Below are 10,013 nucleotides of genomic sequence, written 5' to 3'. Positions count from 1 at the left end.
TTTCTGAAGAATAGGTGATGACAAAGCTGCAACTACTTAGAGACCTAGTTGGCCGCATTCATTCACTGTCGTGTACAACTGGACGATAGTATACAAGTTGGTGGGAAAGATGTTGCACTTTTTGGTCTCAGCCATTGGGATTCGTCCTAGGTTTTCTGGTCTCATATATATAGCCCATATTCCACAACAAGAAAAAAAGCTTTCATATTCTTACAATAAATATTTCTCTTGAAGCTCTTGAATCAAAGCCTCATTCACAACAGGGGACTGATCGCTCACAAAGTTTTATTTTATGTTCTTATTGTAATTAAATCTTTGTCTTGTGTTTACAAACGTTGTCTGTTGTTGTTGTCTATTATTAGTAGGGGTTTTGTTTTAAGTTCCCAAACTCATTGTTGTCATCTATAGTTAGGTGATATTTAAGCTAGACTTAGCTTGTCAACTCAGTTAGAGTTAGCTGGGTGTTGGTACAATAGAGGTATTGCACATTTCTCTTTGCAATAGAGTTATTACTAGGAGAAAAATGATTAGGAGTCTTAATCCTTGATGTCATGGAGCTTGTATTCAAGTTTGCTTGAATATTAGTGGATCTTTGGAAATCCTAAAGGTAGGTTGTGGTTTTCTCCATTGAGCATGGAGTTTCCACGTAAAATCATTGTGTTTCTAATTTACTTTCTTTACGTACTATATCGTTAAGTTTCTTGTTATTTAAGTCTGTTTGGGACCAGGTCCCAAAGTTGGAGGGCAACTCATTACAACTCTACAACAAAAATCACCATGATAATAGTGTTATATAGCGTTGTCTTAAAAATTACGTAAAAACTATTCAATACATTTGAAAGGAGTAGAACTTGCTAAAAATCAAAAAAGATAACCACCATTCCTATAATGTAAACCTTGGTTTTCCGGCGAGACACACCTTTTATTTTTATGGCTACTTCATTCCGCAAAAATTTGAAACAAATATCCATCAAAATAAAGTATTATTCGATGGAGTCGTGTTCTATATATTATATAATCAAACAGATCATCTTTATTATAATACATGTATAGAATTATAGTTCTTGATTGCTAAGCTAACCACCAAACAAACTATGTCAAACTTTTCAGCAAGAATCTAACCACCAAACAAATGATGTTCAACTTTCCAGGAAGAATCAAAAGAAAGAAAAAAAGAATTAAAATTGCTTGCCTCAAAAGACCTAAAACAAAATCTTATAATCTTTCTTTGCCTTCTACAACACAAAGTAATATAATTTGTGGCTAGAATGGTTATGTCATGAATAAAAAAATCAAGAGTAAAATAAAAAAATATTTGGATCATTAATTACACATCAACCAATCAAGTTTGACCTTAACGTATGTAAATTATACATATTATATAGTTTGAAAATAACAAATTTTAAAAAGAAAAAACTACAACATGTTAACCCTAAATTTTGTGAATCACCAATATAATAGGAATATAATAAAGGTGATACGTGTCCTGATTTGTAAAGTGGACACTTTTACCTACACTTTTGTCATCTGGACCCTTTAACCCATTAAAAATAAATATTTTAAACCCTTTACCCATCAAAACATAATATTTTAAACCTTTTTTCATCTAATTAATATGAGTGTAATATACTTGTTTACACGTGGCATGCCAAGTCATTTTTAAATGACACATAAGAAATAAAATATTCAGAATATATATAAAATATACATAATATTTTTTTAATTAAAAAAAAAAAGAAACTCCCCCACCCCTACCCCCGCCCCCTCATTTTTGTCTTCTTCATACCACCCTCAATCCAACAACACCTATTTAATCAATTGAAATATTGAGAAAAAATGTATGTAAATTTGCAGTATACTAACACCAATAGTTGTTTCCATATACTAAACTCAACTAAACTTACTGCTCCTACCATTGTAATTTCAATTCCACCCACCAAGAAATACAAGGACAACAATAAATTGCATGACCAAGATGGTAGAATTGATAAAACAAAGATCTTGGGGTTAAATTTAGGCCACATTTTGGTTATAATAATGATATGCAAGACAAGTTGGATTGTCAAATCGGCAAAACTGCATACCTGTGTTTGAAAAAATAGTGTTTTGAAGATCCAAAATGGGTTTTTGAGAAAATTTGTTGGTGGAACTGAGAAAAAAGAGAAAATTGACGGAAAATTGGGTGTGCACGCCAATTGCTCAGCCATCAACCTTACTGTCCCCTCTTTCTGTGTTCGATTGTTCTCAATGGAGAATTCAATTTCTCCAGATTTCCTCATAAAAAAAGTACAAAGTTCATGCCAAATAAGTTGATTTTTTTTGTCTAATTTGACTAAGAAATTTCAATTATATGTTCATAAATGCAAACTCCAATTACAATTTTGGATTGATTTCACAAATTCACAAGATGCATTTGTTATTCTTCAAGCTTTTTTAAGCTTATTAATGAAGTTTTTTCTTTAGAGAAAGTGGAGTGCATTTGGATTATTGAAAATAAAATAATTTTTTTTGGTTTTCAGTCATCAATTATAGAGAAAGGGAGAGAGAGTTAGGGTGGGGTGAAGAAGATGAAGTGGAGAAGGAAGGGTGAAAAACGTGGATGGTGGGTTTTAGAGGGGTAGGGAGAAGTTATTTTATTTTTAAATTTTTTTATAATTTTAATATTATTTTAATAGAAATAGGGTGTTTCACTTGCTGAAAAACGCGTGTAAAATACGCGTTTTTCCACTTCATCAATTTAATGCCACATATGTAAAAATGGGTTTAAAATATTCTTTTTTATGGGTTAAAGGGTCCAGATGACAAAAGTGTAAGTAGAAGTGTCTACTTTACAAACCAGGACAAGTATAAGTGTCCACGTGACCATTTCGCCTATAATAAAATATGGACAACTTTGCATTTAAGACACCCATATACTGGAAAGAGAAGAAATTAATTTATTAGTATGAAAAAAAGGTAAAAGAACCAAGATTTATGATTATGTGAATGAACCAAATTATAGGTTATTTTTCAAAATCATCAAATCAAAACTAAACAAAAAGATAAGACGAACAAAAACAAAATACTCAAAAAAAAAAAAAAGACAAATGACAAAGTAGAAAAAAAAAGGCGCAGCATGTATTGGTGGACCTAAAACTGTATACAAAATTTTTCTAAATAGAATTGTGGAGGACTTTTATTTACTATATAATTTAAAAAGTAACTATATAAATAAATATTTAAATTGATTACATGTTATGAAATATAAAGTAAGAACAAAAAGCATAGAATGGAGAGAGAAGAGAGAGTGATTATTATTTCTCTTGAGTGGTTTCTTTATGGATTCAATTACAATGAAGAAAACCCCTTTATTTATAGGGGAGAGCTAACCTTTGAATTTTTAACTTTTCCATAAATAGACATTCATTAAATATGGTAAAGTAGACATTCACTATATATGGTAAGTAGATATTCACTATATATGGTAATATATTTATAACACTCTCCCTTGAATGCCTAATTGATAGATAATGTGCCTCGTTAAAACCTTACTAGAAAAAATCCAGTGGAAAAAATCTAGTGAAGGAAAAAAGAGTACACATCTTTAACAATATACATATAGGTTGCCTCATAAAAAACCTTACAAGAAAAACCTAGTGGAACAAAACCTCGTAAGAGAAAAAGAGTACAACGCGTATTAACTCCTTCTAATGGGAACATCCTTGCACCTTTACATCCCAATCTTGTGCACCATCTTCTTAGAAATTGCAATTGGAGGAGATGTGGTGAATAAATCAGCCACATTATCACTTGAACAAAGTTCCACATTAATATCACCATTCTTTTATAGCTCGTGTGTATAGAAAAGCTTTGGAGAAATGTACTTCGTTCTATCTCCTTGAGTCCTCCCATAAGTTTTGTTGTGCATGTTGCATTATTCTCATAAAAAATCATGGGTACTTTATCACATTTCAAATTATATTTTTTCACAAATGAGATGTATCGTGGACCTCAACCACACATACTCTCGTCTCTCTTCATGAATAGCTATTATCTCATCATGGTTCAACGAAGTGGCTATGATAGACTGCTTTGCTGTACCACCACATATGAACACATAGCCTGTTTGAGACCGAGCTTTATGTGGGTTAGATAAGTACCCAACATCAGCATGATCGATAAGATCAGGACTGCGATCTTTAGAATAATATAAGCTCATATTGGTAGTCTCTTTAGGTACCACATATGCGTTTGATTTCATTCCGATGTCTCCTAGTAGGAGCAGGATTATACCTTGCTGACAAAATAATAGAAAATGCTATAGGCCTTATAGTATTTGCAAGATACATGAGTGCACCAATTGCACTAAGATATGGTACTTCATAACCAATTCAAATTGGTATATTTCTCATTTTAGCAAATAATCTATTGCTTTTGAAAACTCTCCAAGAGTTCCAATAATTTTCAAGCTATAAGCTTATACAATATAAGTAGGGATGTACAAACCGAACCATTAATTCAAACCGAACCGATGAATCAAACCAAACCGAGGAAAAAACCTGACTTATGGTTTGGTTTCATTGATTTGGTGTTGGCAAAAAAACCGATCATTCTTGGTTTGGTTTGGTATTAGAAAAATAAAATCAAACCGAACCCAAACCGAACCGACGTAATACATATATAATTTTAATTTTTTATACGTAAAAAAAATATTACTTATAATCTACTTTCTAATTACTTTTATTATTTTTTTATATTTAGAAAATAGATATATATTCTTGGGCTTTAATTATAGTATTTTTCCATTAATAACAAATTAATACAAATCCCAATATCTATATCTATATCTATATCTATTATCTATATCTATAATCTATAACTATAATCTATCTATAATCTATAATCTATAATCTATAATCTATAATCTATAATCCATAATCCATAATCTATAATCTATAATCTATATCTATAATACATTAAAAGTGTGAAGGGCCTTAGAAATGTTGTTTGAACTTTTTGTCCTTCATTCAAAGTTTTCGCTTTAGACAAAATCGTCTTTTCACTATTTTTTTCTAATTTTTAAAATTAAATAATTAATTAATATATATTTATGGTAAAACCTTTTTTTTATTAGAAGTCGTTAGAATTAATGACAACTAATACTTTTTTATTAGTTTAAGAATTATAAAACAACTAAATTTGATTTTAATAAGATTTGAAAAATCTAGAAACAAATATCAAAGTCATAGAATAAGTAAATTTTAATAAGTATTAAATTTTAAAAAGTTTTAAATACGTAATAAGAAACTTCTTTTTATTATTTTATCAAATTATTATTTAACTATTTTTACTAAAAAAACACGTCCCACCTCAAAAAGAAAAAAAAAATAAGTAGTGTCAGATTGTAGTTAGCATACGACCTAATTTCTTTCTTTTAAGTATGGTTTTTGATTTAATTAGGGGTCCTTAATTTTCTTTTCTTTTAAGTTTCGTTTGTCTTGATTTTCTATAATAATTAGTTTTTTATGAAAAAAGTTTCTCAAATTAGATTAGATTTCTTTCATGTTTCATCAACTCTTTCTTAAAAGGAAAAAAATTGTACATCTATATATTGAGCATTCCTTTTTTCCAATAAATTATAGAATAACATTCACAATTTAATTGTTAAAGAGTATGTTCAAGAGAAGATTAGTTTTATGTTCTTTAATATTAGTTTTTAATTTGTAGGTTAACAATATTAAATATTATGCATATTTTATTATCATTTTTTTATCGTATGATTTATTATAATTTCAATTGTTGGCTTTCGCATGATGTGCAGGTAAAGAAAAATTATGTGAGTATATGGTTGAGACTTCATGCCGATTACGAGAGGATTTAAAGATATAATTTTTAAAAAAGAAAATTATTTCTCATTCATAGCAATACGATTTATGTTGTTAAGGCGTTGATTAGAAGTGCACGTTCTGCTCTTTGATTCAATTTTATCAAATTTCAATACAATTCTTTGATTTATAATTTTAAAAGGTGGACATCGAACACCGAATCAAACTATTTCAGTTTGGTTTGTTTTCTGTCAACTTCATTCTTATTTGATTCGGTGTTTAGAAATATTTGAACTTTTTGTCCTTTGTTAAAAGTGTCTTCTTTAGACAAAATTATTTCTTCAATATTTAAGAATTAAAAATTTATTAAATATTTTAATAAAATATATGTTATGTTTGTGCTATTTTATTAAACTGTGAAGGATCTTTGAGAAGTGATTTAAATTTTTTGCTCTTCATTAAAAAATTTTGCAATAGACAAAATCATCTAATTTTAAATAATCAAATGTTACACGTGCGGCCTCGAGAGTGTTGTGTGATAAGAAGGTGCCACCCAAACTTAAAGGCAAATTCTACAAAGTGGCAGTCCGTCCGGCCATGCTGTATGGAGCGGAGTGTTGGCCAGTCAAGAACTACCATATTCAAAAATTGAAGGTGCCGGAAATACGGATGTTGCGTTGGATGTATGGGCTTACTAGGGGTGATAGGGTTAAGAATAAGATTGTCTGAGAGAAGGTTGGTGTGGCTTCGGTGGAGGAGAAAATGCGGGTAGTTCGGTTGAGATGGTTCGGACATGTAATGAGGAGGGACATGGATGTCCCAGTTCGTAGATGTGAGAGGTTAGCTTTGGATGGTTTCAGGTGGGGTAGGGTGTCGTAGATGTGTGAGGCTAGCTTTGGATGGTTTCAAGTGGGGTAGAGTGATTAGACGTGACATGGATCAGTTACCGCTTACTGAGGACATGACCCTAGATAGAAAGGTTTAGAGGACGCGAATTAGAATAGAAGGCTAGTGCATGCGTGAGGGTCATAGTTAGTAATTAGGGGAGTGTTGTGGTAGGGGGTGCCTTTGGTTCGTTAGCGCAGGGTATTACTTTATGGATGTCTTATTTCTGTTGTTCCATCTTGTTTCATGTTTTTATTATGAATTTATTTATTACTCATTGTCTTGAGCCGGAGGTCTATCGAAAACAACCTTGCTACTTTATCAGAGGTAGTGTTATGTATTGCGTACATCTTACCCTCCCCAGACCCCACTATGTGGGAATACACTGGGTTTGTTGTTGTTGTTGTTGAAATATTACACGTGCGAGACATGTGAAGTTTAACTAGTTAATATAAAAACCTAAAACTCTTTAATTGCTTCACTTTTTACATTTTACTTTCCAAGTTTTCAGAGAGTTCTCGTTATTTTCTCATCTTACTTTTCTCATTCGTCAAGTTGTGATTTAGGTTTGTTTCTCTTCTTTCTCTTTTTTTTTATAGAATTATGTTATAAGTAATTACTTTATGGAGTTAAGTTTTTAATAGGTTGTATCCAATTCTTCATTCTTTTATGTGCTCACATTTTATGTGACGGAAACTTTCAGACAAGCTACTGTGAGTAGTGACTTAGAAATTGAATTACTTAGGTATCCATCCACATAATATTACTTTGAGAGATAGTAGTTTAGACGTCTTAGTAATTTGTCAACTTAATTTTTATTGAAACTACTCTATGAGCATTGTTTTTTTTTAATCTTTTTAGTGAAAACATTTAATTTTTTTCTTCAATCACATTATAATTGTAAAAAAATTGAGAAAACCGAAAAACCAAAAAAATCCGACTAAAACCGAAATAAAAAACCGATTGTATATTTGTTTGATTTGGTTTATAGATTTAGAAAACCTACATTATTGGTTTGGTTATATTTTAATAAAAAACTGAACCAACCCGACCTATGTACACCCCTAAATATAAGGATTATAAATAAGTTTCCTAGAAACTTTTAAATGCTTCAAATATTTTGAATCCTTAAAAAGTTTCCATATAAATTTTGTCAACTGACAATATTCAACATTTCATGTGCGACATCTTCAAGTATCTAGACTGCAAATCAAATAATTTTTATGCTTACCAAGATGCATCCTTTCACATCACTTGATAAATATTTCTATGTCAGCATGCTTAAATAAACATAGAATTTAGATCCTCGTAATCTTTTACAATATTGCGCCAATATTGTATCAAAGAATTATTGATGATATATCTTTTTGTATCAATTCAAAATGTGGCATAACATTTTGAGATCTCATCTTTTCATTATTTTCAGGTACCTGAACCTCTCATAAGATTTCTTGAAGTGTTATGTCGTTGGCTCTTCAAGAGCACATTGCCTTCTTATTATGATATTTGCTCCTTATTCTTTTCAAGGATTATTTTATTTGGAACTGATAGGTCTACCACGCTTTATGTATGTGTAGAGTTTGTCCTTTAAGGATACAAAATAGGAGCACTTTCAACTTAAATATGAGATTAAATTTGAGTGAGCAAATACTTTCGATATTCGACTTGAATTATCTTTTGAATGGGGATATGATGATAGTTCCTTACATATTTCATAGCTTCTTATAATCTCCCACTACAACATTTTTGGCCTAAGTCCACACTAAATCTGAGCCATATTTTACAAGTGTCGCCTATACCATTAAAGACCATGCTTTTAAAGCATAACCTTAATTTTTAACTTCTGGCCACATTACTTTTGGCAACGCTTTGAAAGCGTGATTTTTAATGATGTAGACCACACTTTAAAAATGTTACCAAATCATGATATAATTGACAACACTTGTTCACATATATGGCTACATTTTTAAGTGTAATATTATTATAATTTAAAAGACCACATTTTAAAATTGTGGTCTAAAATTTTTAGTAAAATATTGTCAATCTCCTTCCCAAATATTTTAATTTCCCTCCAACTTATAATTAACCAAAAAGAGTTGAGGATATTAAAAATAAAAAGCCCTACACTAATTTCACGCAGGTATTAAACTTACGGTTGAATAGTACTGAACCAGGTCTCTCCACCGTTGAACAACACTGACACTGGCGATAAAGACGTCGTCGGCTCAAAAGGGGAACAACCGGTGAGGGGTGACCATTAGTGAGGGGCAAGGAACGTAAAACACCGACGAGAACCTAAAGGTGATAGTCAATCTCTCCTTTTCGTCTTTTTTTCTCAATCAGTGAATTTGAACACCCTTTTCGTTGTTTTGTCAATTTTTGAGCTTGGTTTTGAGAATTTGTTGGTTCTTTTGAGTTTCTTGGATTCTGGGAATACCAATTTGGGGTGTGTTGTGATTCTAATTTATACGATTGAAGAGAATGTGAGGTGTTGAATTATGATTCTTGAATTTGGTTTTTTTATTTATTCAACAATTACGTGTAGATTATTCTAGTTTTATGAACTGAGTGTAGAAAATTTTTATTAAACTCAATAATTTTTTCTTTTTAAAATCTGTAACAAGTCATGGCCTTGATATGCTGAAATGAGTCATCATGAGGCAAACAAGGCGTAGTCGGACTGAAGATTTCGCTGCAGTTTTTCATATTTGTCTCAGTTGCTACATATCTTTTCTCTTGGTTTTTTGTTTTGATTTTTCATTTCCAGGATCTCATGATCCAATTCAAAAAAAAAATTGAAAACAAACTCGAACTACATGGCTTGAGTGAACCTTAGAAACACTCTTTATAGCTCTATGGATCAATACTTTTCGGTCTGAAGTATGCTTAAACTGCTTGAAAGAAGCAATCTTTACATATATACAGATGAATGTTGAAGGTACTAGGGCTTAAATTTTTTTTTCCCTGCTGTTCTGAAAGTTGTTACTGTCTTCAGGACTCGAATCTTGGAAAACAGTTACATGGGGTTGTTGTTAAATTATGGTCTTCATCTTAAATTGAGTTAAGAAATTAAATCGCTGAACTGATCAAACTACTCTTTCTTTCCTCTGCTGGATGCTATTTCATGTTTCCTGGTGTCACTCTCTAAGAAAAAAGGTAGAACGACAGATATATTAAAGACTAGTCAAGACCAAACGATGCTATGGAACTATGGATGTTTTGTTTGGTATCAGCGTTTCTTGTTTTATGACTTGGTAGGTATAATGTCTTCAGCTTACCCTATGATATGCTAAAACCTTTTATAGAACTACCTTTGGATAAAAA

This window comes from Capsicum annuum, chromosome 3 (genome assembly GCF_002878395.1).
Source record: "Capsicum annuum cultivar UCD-10X-F1 chromosome 3, UCD10Xv1.1, whole genome shotgun sequence".
NCBI lineage: Eukaryota > Viridiplantae > Streptophyta > Magnoliopsida > Solanales > Solanaceae > Capsicum > Capsicum annuum.
Note: the sequence above shows the minus strand (reverse complement) of the source record.